Source organism: Carlito syrichta, unplaced genomic scaffold (genome assembly GCF_000164805.1).
Source record: "Carlito syrichta isolate Samal-C Ts95f unplaced genomic scaffold, Tarsius_syrichta-2.0.1 Scaffold309922, whole genome shotgun sequence".
In the NCBI taxonomy this organism is placed as follows: domain Eukaryota; kingdom Metazoa; phylum Chordata; class Mammalia; order Primates; family Tarsiidae; genus Carlito; species Carlito syrichta.
In genome coordinates, this window is record NW_007254018.1 from 765627 (window position 1) to 784732 (window position 19106).

General features: G+C 45.6%; 1 protein-coding gene across 1 annotated transcript in view; it reads right to left on the minus strand.

Annotated features, from left to right (window-relative positions):
• Positions 1 to 19106, minus strand: part of TGFBR3 (transforming growth factor beta receptor 3) — a 225280-nt gene that overhangs the window by 157175 nt on the left and 48999 nt on the right. The gene's annotated exons all lie outside the window — the stretch shown is intronic.

Consider the following 19106-nt stretch of genomic DNA (forward strand, 5'->3'; position numbering starts at 1 on the left):
AGCGGCCACTGCACTCCAGTCTGGGCGACTGAGTGAGACTCCAACTCAAAACAAACAAACAAAAAAAAAAAGAAAGAAAATGAAGGCCAAAAACGCTGCAAAAAACTACCTCAAGAAACACACCACCTTCACACTGCTGATGAGAGAGCAAATTCTGTCACTTTCCAACGGTATCAAAGGCCTCAATAGAAAGTACATGCCCTGTGACCCAGCAACATCCCACCAGGATTCCATCCAGAAAAAATAACTTGATAAGTGTACAAAGACTGCAGAATCTACAAGTGAAAACATTGAGACAAGAGAGAGGATAAAAAGAATTCCATGTGGCTGGGAGCGGTGACTCATGCCTATAATCCTAGCACTTTGGGAGCCCACAGGTTTGAGACCAGTCTAGACAACTTGGTGAGATCTCATCTCTACAATTTAAAAAAAAATAGCCAGGCGTGGTAATATGTGCTTATAGTTCCAGCTACTTGGAAGGCTGAGGCAGAAATATCACCTGAGCCCAGGGGGTCGAGGCTGTGGTGGCAATGAGTGTGCCACTGCACTCCAGCCTGGGCGACAGTGAGACTCTGACTCAAAAAAAAAAAATTCCAGATGAACATGGTCAAGCTGGCCCAGCATGGTGGCTTGCACATGTCATCCCGGCACTTTGAAAGGCTGAAGCAGTAGCCGGGCTCGGTGGCTCGGCCTGTAATCCCACGCCTTTGGGAGGCTGAGGTGAGTGGATTGCCTGAGGCCGTGGGTTCGAGACCCGCGTGGGCAACTTGGCGAGAGAGACCTCATCTCTACAATGAAATCAAAATGAGCCGGGCGTGGTAGCGCGCGCCTGTAGTTCCAGCTACTTGGAAGGCTGAGGCAGAAGGATCGCCGGAGCCCAGTAGGTCGAGGCTACGGTGGCCGGGAGCGGCCACTGCACTCCAGTCTGGGTGACAGAGTGAGACCCCAACTCAAAAAAAAAAAGAAAGGCTGAAGCAGGAGGATTGCCTGAGGCTGGGAGTTCTAACATAACAAGACCTCTTCTCTATTTAAGAAAAAAGAAAAGAAAGAAAATGGCCAGGCTCAAGGATGTAGGTTAAACTGTAATTGTGTGTACAATGCAGAATAATCTTCTCCTGAGAGGACAGATACGGTGTAGGATTGGTGAGGGAAGACGGGTTTCCTTTGGGGAAAAGAAAGAGCCTTTTATCAACATAAGAAAGAGGCAGTTCTAGCTACTTGGAAGACTGAGGCAGAAGGATTGCCTAAGCCCAGCAGGCCAAAGCTGCAGTGGCCGTGAGGGTGCCACTGCACTCCAGTCTGGGTGACAAGAGTGAAACTCCAACTCAAAAAAATAAAATAAAATCAAGAGGCAGAGTGGTTTTGTGACATTTTCCTTTGAATATCGTCGAGAGACACTCTTCTGATGCTGGCTACTCCACTCCATGTTCTAGGCTAAGTGGCTCCAGGCCTTCCAGGTGCTCCAACCTTTCTCAGAGGCTTCCATGGGTCCAACTGCCATCTCTTTGTGGAAACACCCACATATATAGGTTCATCTCTGACTTCTTTTCTAAGCTCCAGGTCCCATTATTTAACATGTTCACCATCTCCAAGTGCCTGTCTCATGGACACCCCATCTCAGTTCGCAGAACTTGGGATCTTCACCCCTCAAACCTGCTGGTCCTCCTTCCTTCCCTCCCTCAGTAAATGGCACCAGCCTCCACCTGTGTGCACCTGGCAGAAATCTGGGGGGTGCCTCATATCACCCCTTCACTCCCTTCACCCCGTGGATTCTCTCTCTGGCTCTCAACTCTGTCCGCTTCTCTGCATCTCCATGGACACCATCTCTCTTGCCTTGATTATTTCAGGGAACTCTAAAAGCTGATCTCCACCAACGTATCTTCTACAGAACTGTCAAACTGATCTTTCAGAAAACACAAATCTGATTATGCCTCTCTCTGCTTAAAAAAAGATTTATCAGGGCCAGGCATGATGGTTCTCACCTATAATCCCAGCATCTTGGGAGGCCGAGGTAGGAAGACTGCTGGAATCCTGGAATTCCAGACCAGCCTGGTCAACATAGCAAGACCTTGTCTATGCAAAAAAATCAAAAAAATTAGCCAGATACACTCCAGTAGGCCCAGCTACTCAGGAGGCTGAGGGGGGAGGATCACCTGAGCCCAGGAAGTCAAGGCTATGGTGAGCCGTGATCATGCCACTGTAGTCCAACTGGGCAACACAGTGAGACTCCAACTAAAAAAAACAAAAAGATTTATCAATCTCTTGCTGCTCTCCAGATGAAGACCCAAAACCTCACCATAACTTCTAAGGCCCTTCAAGATCTGATCCTACTTCCTACTATGGCTTTATCTCCATGACCTTGACACTCACTCCCCGTGATTTAGCCATCCTGGTGAGGCACAGACCTGTTAGATGTCTCGCTACCTCAATTGTTCTTCTTTTACCAAATGTTAGCCAGGCCCACGGCCACCCAGAATGAAGGCCACACTTCCCAATCCTGCTTGTAGCTAAGTATGGTCATGTGCTCAAATTCTGGCCAGTGAGACACAACCAGGTGATATATCACCTCTGGGAAATTTCTTTAAGAAGAGATGGACCTGTTCTGCCATTTTCTTCTTCTTGCTACTGGAATATAGATGTGTTTTGTTTTGTCTTTTTGAGTCAGGGTCTGACTCTGTTGCCCAGGCTGGAGTGCAATGGCACGATCATGACTCACCACAGCCTCAACCTCCTGGGCTCAGGCAATCCTTCCGCCTCAGCCTCCTGACTCACTGGGACTATAGGCGGGCACTACCATGTCTGCTAATTTTTCTATGATGTGTAAAGATGAGGTCTCGCTTTGTTGTCCAGGCTGGTCTCAAACTCCTGGGCCCAAGCGATCCTCCTACCTCGGCCTCCTAAGAGTGCTGGGATTACAGGTGTGAGCCCCTGCAACCAACCAGGAATACACAGATGTGATGGGTAGTGCCAGAGCAGGCGTTTGGGCTCATAGCTAGAAGCAGCATGCTGAGGGCAAAGCAATAAGAAATTGCTGGAGTGCTTGAAGAATGTGGAGCCATCTTTTAAAAAATAGGAAACACGTGTAAGCTTTTTCGTTAGGCCAGCTAATGTTATTTTGGGTGGTCTAACACTGGCAGCTCAATCGACCCTGATTAACACATCTGCCTTCTTTCACTGCATCAAACATGCCAACCTTCTCGCAGGAGCCTTCACAGAATGAGGTTCCCCTGGGGAACACGTTTTCCACCATTTCTGTTCCCCCCACTGCCTTGGCAAGACGAACTCCTACTCATCTCTCTGATCTCTCCAGGAAGTTCTCCTTATCTCGCTCACTACATTAGATGTATACTTGCGAACACTTTTCATGGCACTCTCACTCCTCTCATAACACTTCTTGTGATTCAATGGACATAATTATTCCTACAGTGATTGGTTTAAAGTCTGCATACTCCCAAAGACTACAAACACCACAAAAGAACCCAACCATTCTGTTGATTACTGTATGCCTTACCCCAGCACAGTATCTGGCGACACAGTAGGCACTCAATTATTACTCTATTTTCTTTTTTTTTTTTGAGTCAAGATCTCACTCTGTCACCGAGGCTGGAGTGCCGTGACACAATCACGGCTCACCGCAGCCTTGACCTGCTGGGCTTAGGCCACGCTTCTGCCTCAGCCTCTCGAGTAGCTGGAACTTCAGGTATGCGCCACCACACCTGGTTTATTTTTTGATTTTTTTATTGAGACCAGGTCTTGCTATGTTGCCCAGGCTGGTGTTGAACTCCTGGTCCCAATCCATCCTCCTGCCTCAGACTCTCAAAGTGCTGGGATTACAGGCATGAACCACGAGGCCTGACCTAATAGGCATTCTATGACAGAGAAAAGGGTAAGAACTGTGAGATGATCCTTGCTCAACAGACTCCGTCCCAATGAGAGACTGCCTAGCCCAGAGTTTCTCCTTTTATTCTTTACCCAAGAGGCAAAGCTTCAATCTTGTACTAAAGTTAGTTCCGGGTACTTGGAAGGTTGAGATGGAAGGATTGCTGGAGCCCAGCAGGTTGACACTGGGGTGGCCATGAGTGTGCCACTGCACTCCAGCCTGGGCGACAGAGTGAGACTCCACCTCAAAAAAAAAAACTAACCATGAAAGGAAGGAGGTGGCATTTTGGTTGCTAAGATTCAAGTCGCAGTTGGGGCTTCCCCCACCCTCAACTGTCACAGAAAGCAGGAAATACAAACCTGTTTTTGCCCTCTCTTCCTGAACACTCTTCTAACCAACCCTTTCCCTCCCAGTGGCGTGAACACCCGCTATCCCTCCTTGGCCCCAGCCTCATCCTGCCACCTTCAGGGTCAGGCCCAGGCCTTCCTGTCCCTCTCCCTGGGCCAGAGCCTACCCTGCACTCAATTCCTATCCTTGCTCTTTGGCTTCATGGCCGTTCCTTCGCCACCTACCCACACAATGCCAGATCCAACTTCATTTAGAAAAGCGTCCACCTGGGAACACTGCGATCTACCCACAGGCTCTGTCACACGTGCCTGCAGCAGGGTGGCTCTGATTCTCACTCCACCGCCAAAGAGCCCCAGGGCAGCACCACCCAGCCACAAAGGTGCGGCAACCAGGAACACATGCCCCGAAACCTGGTCTGACTCATCTGCTCACTTTTGTGGTGACCCGTGAGCTCTGGGGCTGCTCACAGAGGCTCAGGAGGCTGGGACCCTCTCTTGCGGCCTCAGCTGGAAATCCACAGCCCTCCGCTTTCCTGTGCAATCTCTTTCCTGCAGGCGAGTGTTGGGTGAGACACGTGCTCCAGCGAGGCCCCCTCGTTAGCACAGGAAAAGTCACTTCATCAGTGGGGGTCAACCAGAGCACAGATGAGGAGGAAAGAAATAGTGACCGAAAGCCACAATACTCATAAACCCGCATGCCTATTAACTTCACATCATACTTTAAAATTAAAAGGCATCAGCCGGGCACGGTGGCTTAAGCCTGTAATCCCAGCACTTTGGGAGGCCGAGGCAGAAGGATTGCTTTAGTCCGGTGGTTCATGCCTGTAATCCCAGCATTCTGAGAGTCTGAGGCAGGAGGATCGATTGGGCCCAGGAGTTCAAGACCAGCCTGTGCAACATAGCGAGACCTCGTCTCTGTTTTAAAATTTTTTTTTCATAAGTCACGTTACAGATACTCTTCCAAAACCTCACAGAAACTCTGTAAGGTGGGTAATCCTGATATTATTATTATTCCCACTACAAGTAAATTGTTGCAAGCCACAGAGCTAGGTGCAGATTTCAGAAAAGTGCTTTCTGGCAATCATGCACAGACAGATTTTCCTTCAGAGATATCCTCACTGGTGCCTCCCGTTCTAGAAACTTCTGTTTATTCTGGGAATCAGGTATGTGCTCTCTTCAGGGTTCTTTCAGGGTAATTCCCCCCAAAATCTAGCTTTTCCTGGGTCTCAAAGCATGAACTGAGGTTACCCTTGTCTGCTGGCTACTTGAGAAACCTGATCTCAAAATCTTGCTGGGTGTTGTGTTGTGTTGTGTTGTGTAACTGTCCTCCTTACTCCCAACCTCAAGTCTTCCTGCCTGGGACACTCTCCTCAGTCACCATGACAGAGACAAGACCCCTCATCACCCACAAGATGTTATTCTATTGACAAAAACATTTATTGACCTTCAGGCAGCACAGATTCAAATAAATCCCATGGTGGGAAACTCACCAGATGGCCCAGACCAAGGCCACACTGCCAAGGCCACCCCAAACCAGTCTCCTTCACAAAGCAGAACCCCACGTGGGTGTCCAGCAGCTGGGCCACCTGAGGCCACACAGTGAAGCATATGGTGGTACACTCGGCCTCCACCTCGTGTGCTGTGCTGGGGGTTAACTCTTCATGTGTGTGATTGTCACGGCTCTACTCTGGGCCACACTCTTTGCCTCTGAGATGCCAGGTCCTGGCTGTCCCCACCACAGAGCACCACTGCTTTTGCCTTGTCCTCTCAGGACAAGGCAAACAGACATACAGGCCAAACATTCACTCACGTCTGCAAAAATAAAATAAATAGGCAGGGTGTGGTGGCTCACACCTGTAATCCCAGCACTTTAGGAAGCGGAGGTGGGGAGGATTGCTTGAGCCCAGGGGTTTGAGACCAGTCTGGGCAACAGAGTGAGACCTTGTCTATACAAAAAAAAAAAAAATTAGCATGGTGATGCGTACCTGGAGTCCCAGTTACTTGGGAAGCTGAGGTGGGAAGATCACCTGAGCCTAGGAGGTCGAGGCAGAGGTGAAACAAGATCATGCCACTGCACTCCAGCCTGGGTGACAGAGTGAGACTCCAACTCAAAAAATAAATAAAATAAAATAAACTGCTCAGTTCACACTTATAACCTTTGGTTGATGTAAAAGACTTCATAAGCAATGAGAATGCATGAACTCTTTTCTCATGTAACCAGATGCCCTCTTTGCCTTTTTCACTAACGTCTGCTTGACTGAACACGTGGGAAGCGTCCCTTCAATCTGGCTGCAACATCAACATCCAGCTCCGCTGAAAGAAAAAAATGCAAACGGACTCTCCCTTTCACTGTGTCCTGTAGCTTCAATGCAGCATTCCAGTCTCAGCTACGGAACCCCCACATCCACACTGGCTGTGGGCCAGCTCAGGGCGTGACAGAATGCAGACGAAGCATCTGGGACCAGATGCATTCGCTGCACACACTTTCAATTTAGTCTACCCCCAAGGCAATTATTTATATCACACCTCATGCAACATAAAAAAAAAAAAAAAAAGACTGGGGGAGGGGATGGTGCTTGGGGGAAGGTACCGTAAGCAATTTTCATGTTTCCTAAACGTGACTCTGAAGCATTCTGAGTACCAATGCATACCAAGATGACACAAACATCTGGTACCTATTCCACGTCATGCCCAGCACTCTGATTCCCCATCGCACCCGGGGCACTAATGAAGAACGTGTGTTCTGCAGTAATAAAAGCAGTAAAGATGCTGAGGGAATTAGGGGTAACATTATAGCCTGGGACCAAGACGTCGCTGTGGGGAGACTTCATCCCAACACTGCCATTGGCTAATGAGGGCTGCTGTTATTGTCCCACAGGGAGTTCTGCAATGCTGTCAGCTGCAAAGAGGGACAGACTCCCACAGATTGCAGGACTGGGCACTGCAGAATCTCGTCTGCCCTGGAGCTGAAAATCCCTCCCCCGACCTTTCCCCTCGATGGGATGCAAGAATCTGTAAGAAAGAGCACCCAAGATGGTTTCTCAGCCAATAGCATGGGCTGGTGTTCACTGAGCTTCATGGGAGGGAATGTTACCAGCACCAGGATAGGATGTGAGCTCAAAGCTCCAAGAAGAAAAAACACCTGGAGGGCCCCAAGGTCAAGAGCATGCCCAGCGTGTACAAAACACACGCTCATGTTTGTACCAGCTCAAATGACAGCTCACTGGGTCTACAGCCCCTTGGGGATGGAGCTGTGGCATGTACCGCCTTCAAACTCCAGAGGCTTCCCTTCTTCTGCAGCCCTCACCCGGGTGTTTCAACAAGAAAGCTTGGCTTGAGGCTGAAGCTTATCACCGGAGGAAAAAGGCAGAAGGGTCCTGAAACCTGTAATTTGGATTTGTCAGGGAAGAAAAGCCAGATTGTTCTACAGCACTACTCTTAGGCATATCTTATCATGGTTTCTTTCATCCTCCAAGCCAGTATCTAAATCCAAATCTTCCTCTTGACAAATCAACCCTCTTCCAAGAAGTCAACCACTGACTCACTGGGCTAAAAGCCAGCGCATATTTATGTATTGTTATGTTGAAATCATGGTGCAACCAGGTTGGAGAATTTCCTGTGTCAGTTGTGTTTTTAAATGTTCAAAAGGAAAGAAAGGGCAGAGCTTCTTTAAGAATCTTCCCGGGGCGCAGTGGCTCATACCTGAATTCACAGCAATTTAGGAGTCCGAGGCAAGAGGACTGCTTGAGCCCAGGAGTTCAAACATGCCTGAGCAGCATAGTGAGACCCACCCCTGCCTCCACTCGTTTTCACACACAAAAAAAATTTAAAAATTAGCCGGGCATGGTGATGTGTGCCTGTAGTCCTAGCTACTTGGGAGGTCGAGGTGAGAGAATTGTTTGAGCCAAGGAGTTCGAGACCAGCCTGAGCAACCTAGTGAGACACACACACATCTCCTCCCTGCCTCCCCGCCCCACTTCTATAAAAAATGAAAAAATTAGCTGGGCATGGGGATGTGTGCCTGCAGTCCCAGCTACTTGGGAGGCTGAGGTGGAAGGATTGCCTGAGCCCAGGAGGTCAAGGCTGCAGTAAGCCATGATGGTGCCACTGCACTCGAAGCCTGGGTGACTCAAAAAAAAAAAAAATCTACATTCTCAACATGCTGGGAAGCACCACACCAAGGTATAATGGACATGTGCTCTTCCATTTAAGCAGGGTACCACTATACCACCTGGAAGCATCAACAGAGGATGTTTCTGCAGCTCTGTAAGGAAGCGAGGCTGTTTTATTTTTTATGACCTGAAGGGCACAGGGCATGTCTCAGAATTCACCACTGGACATAGCAAGAGGAGTCCTTATGTCAGAGAAACACCAGGGTACTGTATCTGGAGTGGGGTTTCACATCCATATCTGCTGCTTCCTCATCATTGGGTCTTGCTTTTAAGCTTCCCATCATTTCTCTCTTGCTCTACGACAGGCTCGACTTACAGATCAAACGAGACACTGCATGTTAAAAATGCTTTACAAACTTCAAATCCTGTTAGAGACATAAATTTCCTTGGGGGGAGAGAAGTAAATGAATGAACACATTTTCTCCCATTGAAAAATGTCTTCTTTATGGGCTTTTAGAATGATTAACAAAATAGCTAAGATAAGATGTTCTTATGCTACTCCCTAGCCATTACTCCCCCAGAAATGTATTAGGAAGATTTCAAATAAAACTATGCACAGTATTGGAGTACTATTAATTCCTGTTCTCTGAGCACATTATGGAATAAAGCGCCCCAAGGTGAGAACAGTCCATGTTTCTGCCTCCGGGGAATTTCAACAATCCAAAAAGAGAGTAATTTGGCACCATTTTGGCCAATCTTCTGGTTTACTTTCAATCTAGAAGATCTGTTCTTCTGACAAGATCTAAAGGAATCTCAGAAGGGGACACTGGCTGCAGTATTCATTTGTGGGGAGATGAGAATTTATGGGATGTTACTGCCTAAATGACTTAGCACACAGACCAAGAACAAATCTAAAGATTTGGGGTATAGAAAAAAATAGGATTTCCCCCCCCTACTCTGTGAATTTGGCAGACAAAACATTACTTTAAGACAGCACACTTCTTTATTAAAAAGAAAATGCTTCATTGACCCAGATTCAAAATATTAAACTGAACTTAGCTCCAGCAAAAATTACAATTTAATTCCTACTAATGCAATATGTTATGGCAACGTGAGACTTGCAAAGCTAAAAGGTGGCTCCTGGCAAGCTCTGACATTACTAAATCTGTTCCTCTCTCAGACATCCACTTATACCTAAGATAGTCACTAAAATTAATTGTCTCTTTTTAAAAAACCTCCAGCCAACTGGTGTCTGACAAAAAAGAAAAAGATAGGAGAAACAGGCCAAGCGTAGTGGCTCACGCCTGTAATCCCAGCACTTTGAGAGGCCAAGCTAGGAGAATCACTTGAGTCCAGGAGTTCGACCAGCCTGGGCAACACAGCGAGACCCCTCGTCTCTAAAATTAAAAAAAATAATAATGCAAGATGGGAGAAAAAGAGATAAGAATGTGCACAGAAGCACGGAGGATTATGCACATTGTGTGTGTCACATACTAGGCCCAGTGAGCATTCTGTCTGGGCAGGGTCTGGGTGTGGAGTCTGGCAGAGAGCAGTCCGGGATGCTGACTCAGGCAGAGAGTAAGTGGCAAGAAGCTGTAAGATGAGGATGGTCAGGAAAGACGGAAGGGGGAAACCACAAATGCTGGAAAGTTGAATCATCGCCTATAACCACTAGTCCTGATTACAGATAGGAGACGAGATTAAAAAAGGAAAACCTAGAAACGTTTGGTTTGCCATGCAAAATATTACTAATTACAGCCATGTGTACACACTGGACCATGAACTGAAACACATTTCCTTTAAATAGTTTACAATAATCAAGGCACTCAACAATTAGTTGTTAAGGGAATGAGGAAAATGCTTAACACGAATGCCAAATGACCTGGCTTAACGTATACATCAAATCCAATTACAAGACTACACCTTATTCCTTCCTCTTGAGCCCAACGAGCTTGCTGCTCAGGTGCTCCTGTTAGGAGGGAAACGGAGGGCTGACGGTCTGCTGTAGAGGACTTTGGGAACACCTGCCCACCGGTGTGCCTTACTCCTTTCAGTGAAGCAAAAAGCTCAGGAGAAGCTGTGGACCTGGTTTTTCCAGATCTCGTAGCAGTTATGGGCCATCAACAGAAGTTCCCAGGGCAGACTGGGGAACATTGGGCCTTAGAAAGACAGCCGGGCTCGGAGGCTCAGCCTGTAATCCCGTGCTTTGGGAGGCTGAGGTGAGTGGATTGCCCAAGCCCGCGGGTTCGAGACCTGCCTGAGCAACTTGGCGAGCCCTCATCTCTACAATAAATCAAAAATTAGCCGGGCGTGGTAGCATGCACCTGTAGTTCCAGCTACTTGGAAGGTTGAGGCAGAAGGATTGCCGGAGCCCAGCAGGTCGAGGCTGCGGTGGCCGGGAGCGGCCACTGCACTACAGTCTGGGCAACAGAGTGAGACTCCAACTCAAAAAGAAAAAAAAAAAAAGACAGAAGGATTGTGCCCAGCTAAGTAACCCTGGCCCAGAACCACATTTTTGTGTAAGGGAGGATCCCTTCCCCAAAACCCCAGAATTTATTATTTTAAATTGTGTATTTATTCTTACATATCTAAACTTCAGTCACCTTCAAAGTACTCTCTGTTTGCTGCAATATGACTATCTTTTTCCACTGCTCAAAACCGTTTTTGAACTCATTGATTTTGATGCCTTTTAGTGCTTCTGCCAATTTTTGTTTCACCTTTACCATATCAGCAAAACGTTTCCTTTTGAAGACTTTCTTTATCCAGGTAAACAAGAAAAGTCACTTGGGGTGAGATCAGGTGAACAGGCAGGGTGGGGCATGGGGCCATGCTGTTTATGGTCAAAACCTGCTGAACACTCAGCACGATGTGGGCAGGTGTGTTCACAAATTACCCATCTGAAATGGGCAAACACATTGAATGAATCTAAAAAAAAAAATTTCAGTGAATCTGAATGCAGCCTCTCACAACAATGCTAGCTGATACACTTGTGCCAATGGGTTCCCAGAAAACTTACCTAATGGGGAAAGTCTGTCCTACAAGGGGCCTCCAAAGTGTAATTCCAGTATTTTGGGGGCCCCCTCTTGTACTGTACCTGATTAAATTCAGAGACTCCACAAACTCATTGCACCTACTATACTTTTCCTTTCCAGGAAATACCAGCTTGAATACATCTATGACTCCATGCATTTGGACACATGTGTCTGTGTGTCCTCTCCTTAGATGGAAACTCCATGAAGACAAGGACCATGTTTCTTTTACTTCTCCTCCATTCCAGTACTTGGCACAGAGCCTGGCGTGTGACAGGTGTTCATAAGTACTTGTGGGTGATGAATTCATCAGCCAAACCACCAAACTCCAAGCTGCTCATTCTCCATGCACGATGGAGCCAGGCTCCTGGGCTTACATCTCAGCCCTGCCACGTCTTAGCTTTCTTTGTAAGCTGGGGCAGTGACTTAGCCATGCCCTGTCTCTTTTCCTCATCTCTACAATGGGATCATAATAGGATCTGCCCATAGGATTGTTCTTAGCATTAACTCATTTCTATTATTATATTACTATAATAATTATTACTATCTCTCCAACTGAGATGTGTTCTGGAGGGGAAAAAATGCAAAAAAGAAATTTTTATCATAGAACATAGCTAAAAGAAAGACCTCATTTGAGAGTCAAACCTAGCTCTGAGGTTTCTAGCAGCCAAGATAAAGAAAAAATATGATGTGTACATAGATCTCATAAAAAGGAAACAGGCTGGATGCAGTGGCTCACGCCTGTAATGCCAGCACTTTGGGAGGCCGAGGTGGGAGGTTTGCTTGAGTCCAGGAGTTCGAGACTAGTCTAGGCGACATAGCAAGACCTTGTCTCTACAAAAAAAATAAAAAAATTAGCTGGGTGTGGTGGCGTGCTCCTGTAGTCCTAGCTCCTTGGGAGCCTAAGGGGGAGGGATCACCTGAGCCCAGGAGGTCAAGGCTGCAGTGAGTTGTGGTCATGCCACTGCACTTCAGCCTGGAGGTCTATGATAATGCAACAATTGGTAATTCTAAGACTCATTTTACAGAAAGCCCAAGCACATCACTTTTCTTATATGGCCTCATTCAAAATAGAAGGAATATTCTCTATAGTGAATTTCATTCAAGGTTCCAGGTTCTCCTTCATATGCCCCAAAACTCCTTTTCTATAATTAGAAGATTTTTAAACAATAATTTGCATTCATGTAGGTATAAAGGCAAGAGACAAACTGGCATTAATTTGCTAAAAGCATCTGGAAGATTTTGTAATCTCAGTTTTTAAAAACATGCCATGACATATATTTTAAAAGTTGGACTCTGCTGTGTTGGGTCAACAAGCAACTTCTGAAAGGATAAGCTCTAAACAGAGGTTATCAGTTTAATAAAAGGCCGAGAGGGAGGAGTGTGATTCCATCAAATTGCATTTAATAGAAGTGTAAGATTAATTACTGTACGGTTGATTGATAAACTCTTCCCCCAAATTTGAAACTGGGATCAATGAGATACCTGTTCAGAAAAACATCGACTGCCCATGCTCAGGACACAGCCTGACACACAGTAACTCACTGTACCACACACATCTGTATCTGACAAAGCAACCTTTCAAAACAGATGTGTCATATGATGTTTCAAAGCGAAAAGTTTTTTGTTTTTTTTTAAGTTTGTCACATTTAGTCAAAGCAATTTCTGTTTTCTGAAAACTGTGTGTGTTACTTTGGGGAAAACTTCTCTGCAGTGTTTTTCCACTCTGGATCAACCAGTTCCTCTTTTTTCTCCCGAGCGAACCTTCAGAAACCACACTACCAGAGGGAGCTCACCTTTCCCACATGGAGACAAGCTCTAATAATTTCAGATGGTCAGTCCGAAAATAAAGTCCTATGCATGCCACTGCCTTCAACAAAAGGGGCTCTGTTTAAAGATTTGCACAGAAAAACAGACCAAAGCTACATCTATTATTCAAAATTATAATGAGCTCCTTCTGTCAGTATTTCATATCATACGCCCTACTTCCTACCTTTCTTCATCTGGTCGCACAAAACCACCACACAGTGAATGCCTCACTTATCCAACATTGACTGGCAATGAGATATTCCACATAAGCAAATTTTCCAAATAACTAAATCTTTACTCCCTTCAAGAAAGAGAGTTGGTCAGGTAGTTTGGGAGGCTGAAGTGGGAGGATCGCTTGAGACCAGAGGTTTGAGACCAGCTTGGGTAACACAGTAAGAACTTATCTCTACAAAAAAAATCAAAATAAAAAAGGAAGAAAATGACTTTATTATTAAGGGAAATTTACCTAAAATGTACTACACGCATCGTTGTTACCTGGCCATCTTAAATATATTGAGCATCAAGCCGGGCTCGGTGGCTCAGCCTGTAATCCCACGCCTTTGGGAGGCTGAGGTGAGTGGATTGCCTGAGCCTGCGGGTTCGAGACCCGCCTGGGCAGTGAGACCTCATCTCTACAATAAATCAAAAAATCAGCCAGGCATGGTAGCGCGTGCCTGTAATTCCGGCTGCTCGGAAGGCTGAGGCGGAAGGATCGCCGGAGCCCAGCAGGCGAGGCTGCGGTGGCTGGAAGCGGCCACTGCACTCCAGTCTGGGTGACCAAGTGAGACTCCAACTCAAAAAAAATATATATATATATATATATTGAGCATTCTGAAACTTATTGATTGTACTTTTTTCTTGAAGATGTTGGGTCATCATTATACAAACTACCTACAAGTTATTAAAGCCTGATATGGCTGGGTTCAGTGGCTCATGCCTGTAATCTCAGCACTTTGGGAGGCATAGACAAGAGGATCACCTGAATCTAGGGGTTTGAAATCAACCTGGGCAACTTGGCAAGACCTCTTCTCTACAATAAATCAAAATGTTAGCTGGCTGTGGTGGCGTGCGCCCATAGTTCCAGCAACTTGGAAGGCTGAGGTGGAAGGCTCACCTAAGCCCAGCAGGTGGAGGCTATGGTGGCTGTGAGCATGCCACTGCACTCCAGCCTGGGCGACAGAGTGAGGCTCCAACTCTCACACACACACACACACACACACACACACACACACACACACACACACACACACACACACACACACACACACACACACACACACACACACACAGAATGCCTGATCTGATGTTTCAGTTTCTGTCTCTACCCAATGGTCCCATAAGTCTGTGCTTTATAGCTCTGCGTATCCTTTTTATACTTCTGGGCTTTTTGTTTATTTTCCAGTCTCACCACAGGCCTGTGTCTCTGCCTCAAACTCATCTTTACCATTCTTTACATTCTCTTGCACTCAATTTCAGTTCACCGGCTCTGGACTAGGGCCAGAAGGCAGTTTCCCATCCCAACTACAGAGCAACCTGTAAGGACTTTTGACAGCCGTTTTCCTTATGACTCACTAAAACGTTGAGGCTTCCTTCACGATGCACAAACCCGCTGTGAAACTGATATTATATAATAGCATCAGTGACCCTATTAGGAACACTGTCCTCACTAATCTAATCTAAGAGGCAAGTCAGCAAGGAACCTGAAGTTTATTGGGTGAAGGGTTGGGAGTTTAGTTCACATAAACACTGTGCTATAAAGCCCGATACTCTCCTATAACTTCTGAGGTTTCAAGCATTTTTGAAATTCTAAGAGGGCTAGGCACGGTAGCTCATGCCTGTTATTCTACCACTTTGGGAGGCTGAGACTGGAGAATTGCTTGAACGCAGGAGTTTGAGACCAGCCTAGGCAACATAGGGAGACCTCGTCTCTACAAAAAAAATTTAAAAATTAGGTGGGTGTGGTGACACACACCTGTAGTCCCAGCTACTCAGGAGGCTGAGGTGGAAGGATTGCCTGAGCCCAGAAGGTTGAGACTGCAGTGAGCTGTGATTGTGCCACTGTGCAGTCTGAGAAACAGAGTGAGACCCAATTCAAAAAAATTTTTTTTAATTTAATTAATAAAAGAAATTCTAAAACAATGTATAACCAGGTCTGATAAAGTTCTTATGGTCCCCGCTCCCCATTTCCTCTTGATGACCTCCCCTTCTTTTTGCAGGATGATGAGACATTTAACCTGTATATCCCAGACTAATTACAAGTTTAGCATCATTGGCAAATTTTTTCACTGTAGTCCTGAACGGAAGTTGAATTCACCATTCCTTCCAGTCTTCACTTGGCGTCAGTGCCAGGAGGCGCTGTTCAAGGTAATCACGTCCTCCTCCAGAACTCGCTGGCTGAGGTTGGTACAAATGGCCCGCTGTGTACCCTACGGGCCAGGGCAGGGTACAGGCCAGCAACAGGGCCACTCAAACGGCAGCCTCCTAAAATCCAGCTGTGACAGGGAATTTCCCCTGCCTTCCCATGTTAATTAGAAGTCGGGGCCCAAATGCTCTTTGCAAACCATTATTATGTAAGGAAAAGCCTACACACACACACACACACACACACACACACACACAGAGCAAGGGCTGACACACTCATGAAGACCTCACTTTTAAGTTCTTTTCTGAAATGGAGTTTCTTTGCCCCTAGAGATAATTCATAATTTATCCTAGATTTCAACCTTTTTTACTGCAAAAAAAAAGTATAGGAAATTGCATGGAAACAATGAATGGAAGTGTACTTTTTTATCAAATAAGGACAGGAAATTTTCAGTAGTTTACGGTAAAACTCCGTATTTGAGCCAAAGGAAAAAAATTAACTATGCTCTTCTAACTTCCAACTCTTTACCCTCTCCCATCCAAAACATACAAGAACATGTGCAACTGACAAGCATGAAACAAACCTCAACACTAAGAAAAAGAGTAATATTTATGAGCTTCCCAAATATAACTCCCCAAATTACTTAATGAACCCCTGCACACAGGCCTACACCTACTTCTATTATTGTATGACCAAAATGAGTCATAATAAAACTTTGGAATATTAAAGACAATAACTGAGGAAATTCCAGAAAAATAGAAAAACTATTTCAGGGATCCCAAACAGACTATATTTATTTTTCTATCCAAATGCATAGGAATGAATAAACTGGCTGATAAAACAGGCACTCACAAAAGTAAACACATGGGGGGACTCCCAAAACTTGAAATTTATTTATAAAAAATTGCGTATTTATTCTTACATGTTTACACTCCAGTCGCCTTCAAAGTACTCTCCGTTTGATACAATACACTTATTGAGATGCTTTTTCTACTGCTCAGAACAGTTTTTGAACTCGTCAGTTTTGATGCTTTTTGGTGCTTCTGCCATTTTTTGTTTCACCTCTTCCATAGCAGTAAAGCTTTTCCCTTTGAGGACTTTTTTCATCCGGGAAAACAAAAGTCGCTTGGGATGAGATTGGGTGAGTAGGGAGGGTGGGGCCCTGGGTTCATGATGTTTTGGGTCAAGAATTGCTGAACACTCAGCGCGGTGTGGGTAGGTGCACTTATAAATCACCCAACATGAATTGGGCAAATGCATTGAAAGAATCTCCAAAAAGCTGGGCTCGGTGGCTCAGCCTGTAATCCCACGGCTTTGGGAGGCTGAGGTGAGTGGATTGCCTGAGCCCGCGGGTTCGAGACCCGCCCGGGCAACTTGACGAGACCTCATCCCTACAATAAATCAAAAAAATTAGCCAGGCGTGGTGGCGTGCGCCTGTAGTTCCACCTACTTGGAAGACTGAGGCGGAAGGATAGCCGGAGCCCAGCAGGTCAAGGCTGCAGTGGCCGGGAGCGTGCCACGGCACTCCAGTCTGGGTGACAGAGTGAGACTCAACTCAAAAAAAAAAAAAAGACTCTCCAAAAAAAACTCACTGAAGGCAAACGCAGCTTCTCACAACAACACTAGCTGGTACACTGTTGCCGATGGGTTCCTAGAGCACTTACGCAGTGGGGGAAGCCTGTACCACAAGTGAATGGCCCAGCCTCTAAAAAAGAATTCCAGTTTTTTGGGGGGTCCCTCTAGTATATCGACTCAGTTCTACAGTATGAAGTCTTCCAAATTTACCACCTCCTTCCTACTAGAGAAATTATTTCCTTAAACAAAGTTAATCTCCAGTCCCCCCAAACTGTAAGAACCTCTACTGTGAGCAATTTAATTTTATTTACTTAATTTATTTATGAACCCACAACATTTAACACACCAAATGGCACACAGTTGGGGCTCCATATATGTTACAGAAAGGAAAAGCCCATGTTTAATTATCATTCACTTTAGTCTTAGTGTAACTCTGGGGTATGGCTTCAATTCCACTAATAACGTTACACTTTCCCTGATCCTGTTTTCTCATCTTTAACATAGGGATATGGTAGGGCATGGTGGCTCATACCTGAAATCCCAGCTCCTTGGGAAGCCAAGATTGGAGGATTGCTTAAGGCCAGGAGTTCAAGATCAGCCTGGGCAGCATAGTGAGACCTCATCTCTACAAAAAGTCAAAAAATCAGCTGGGCATGGTAGCATGCACCTACAAACCCAGCTACTTGGGAAGCTGAGGAGGGAGAACTGCTTGAACCCAGAAGGTCAAGGCTGTGGTGAGCCATGATTGTGCCACTGCACTCTAGTTTGAGTAACAGAGTGACACCCAGACTCTAAATAAATAAAATAGGGATAATACCTGTCTTAGCTAACCCCAGGGCTAACATGAAATCAAATGTGATCATGTATTTGAGAGCTTTTTTGATCAGAAAGTTTAATGAAAATATAAAAATATTACCAATAAACTTATGAAAAATCAATAGAAAGGAATTTCCTTTCTCTTCACTACCCTATTGTTATCCTCCAAAAAAGAAGCCCATTAACATTCCCTGAGTACTGTGAGACCACAGAGGAAAGAACACTAGATTCAGAGCTAGAAGTTCTGGGTTCCAGTCTCAGCTCTGCCTCTCACAAGCTGCTTGACTTGGGGCACCTCTCGGTTTCCTCACCTGGTGCTAATACTGCCTCTCTTGCCAGAGAGAACTAAAGTAATGGAGAGCAAAAAATTGTATAAACATAAAAGCAAGATGCCAATATAAGAGACCAATGAGGTAGGTGTGGTGGCTCACTCCTGTAATCCCAGTATTTTGGAAGGCTGAGACAGGAGGATAGCTTGAGCCTAGAAGTTTGAGACCATCATAGGTTACACAGTGAGACCTCATGTCTACAATCCGTCAAAAAATTAGCCAAGCATCGTGGCATGCACCTGCAGTCTCAGCTACTCAGGAGACTGAGGTAGAAGGATTGCCTGAGCCAAGAGGTTGAGGCATGATCAAGTCACCAAAAAAAAAAAAAAAAAAAACCAAAGGACAAATGAGTTAGAGTTACTGAACAAAAAGTTTGGACTTTAATGGTTTGTGCTATAAAGTCGAATGGCGCGGAAAGAAGCTGACTTCAATCAGACTCTTCCTAAACACCCCGGGGAAGACAGTGAACCAGACAGAGGATAGAGATGCCTCCACAGTGTGGACTCAGAAGAACTCGGCTTGTTGTGCTCATTACCTGATTAAATGGGGGCTTCGGAAGTGGGAATTTTGTGCATATAACCATGGATTAGAATCTCTCTCAGTCCACTTACACTTGTGAATTAAAATGTTGGATCGGCTTTTCTCCATTAGCAGTGAAGACAGAGGCACACAAATCCTAATTCTAAATGTGGATGGTCAAAGTTCCAGAATAAACAGCAGCTCAGAAGAGCAGTAAGAGGAGGAAATAGATCAACAAACTACAACAGATTGGTCGCTCAGTAATTAAAAAGAAAAAAAAAGAAATGAAAAGAAAATAACCTATCTCAAAGTTCAACTCAAGGCTGAA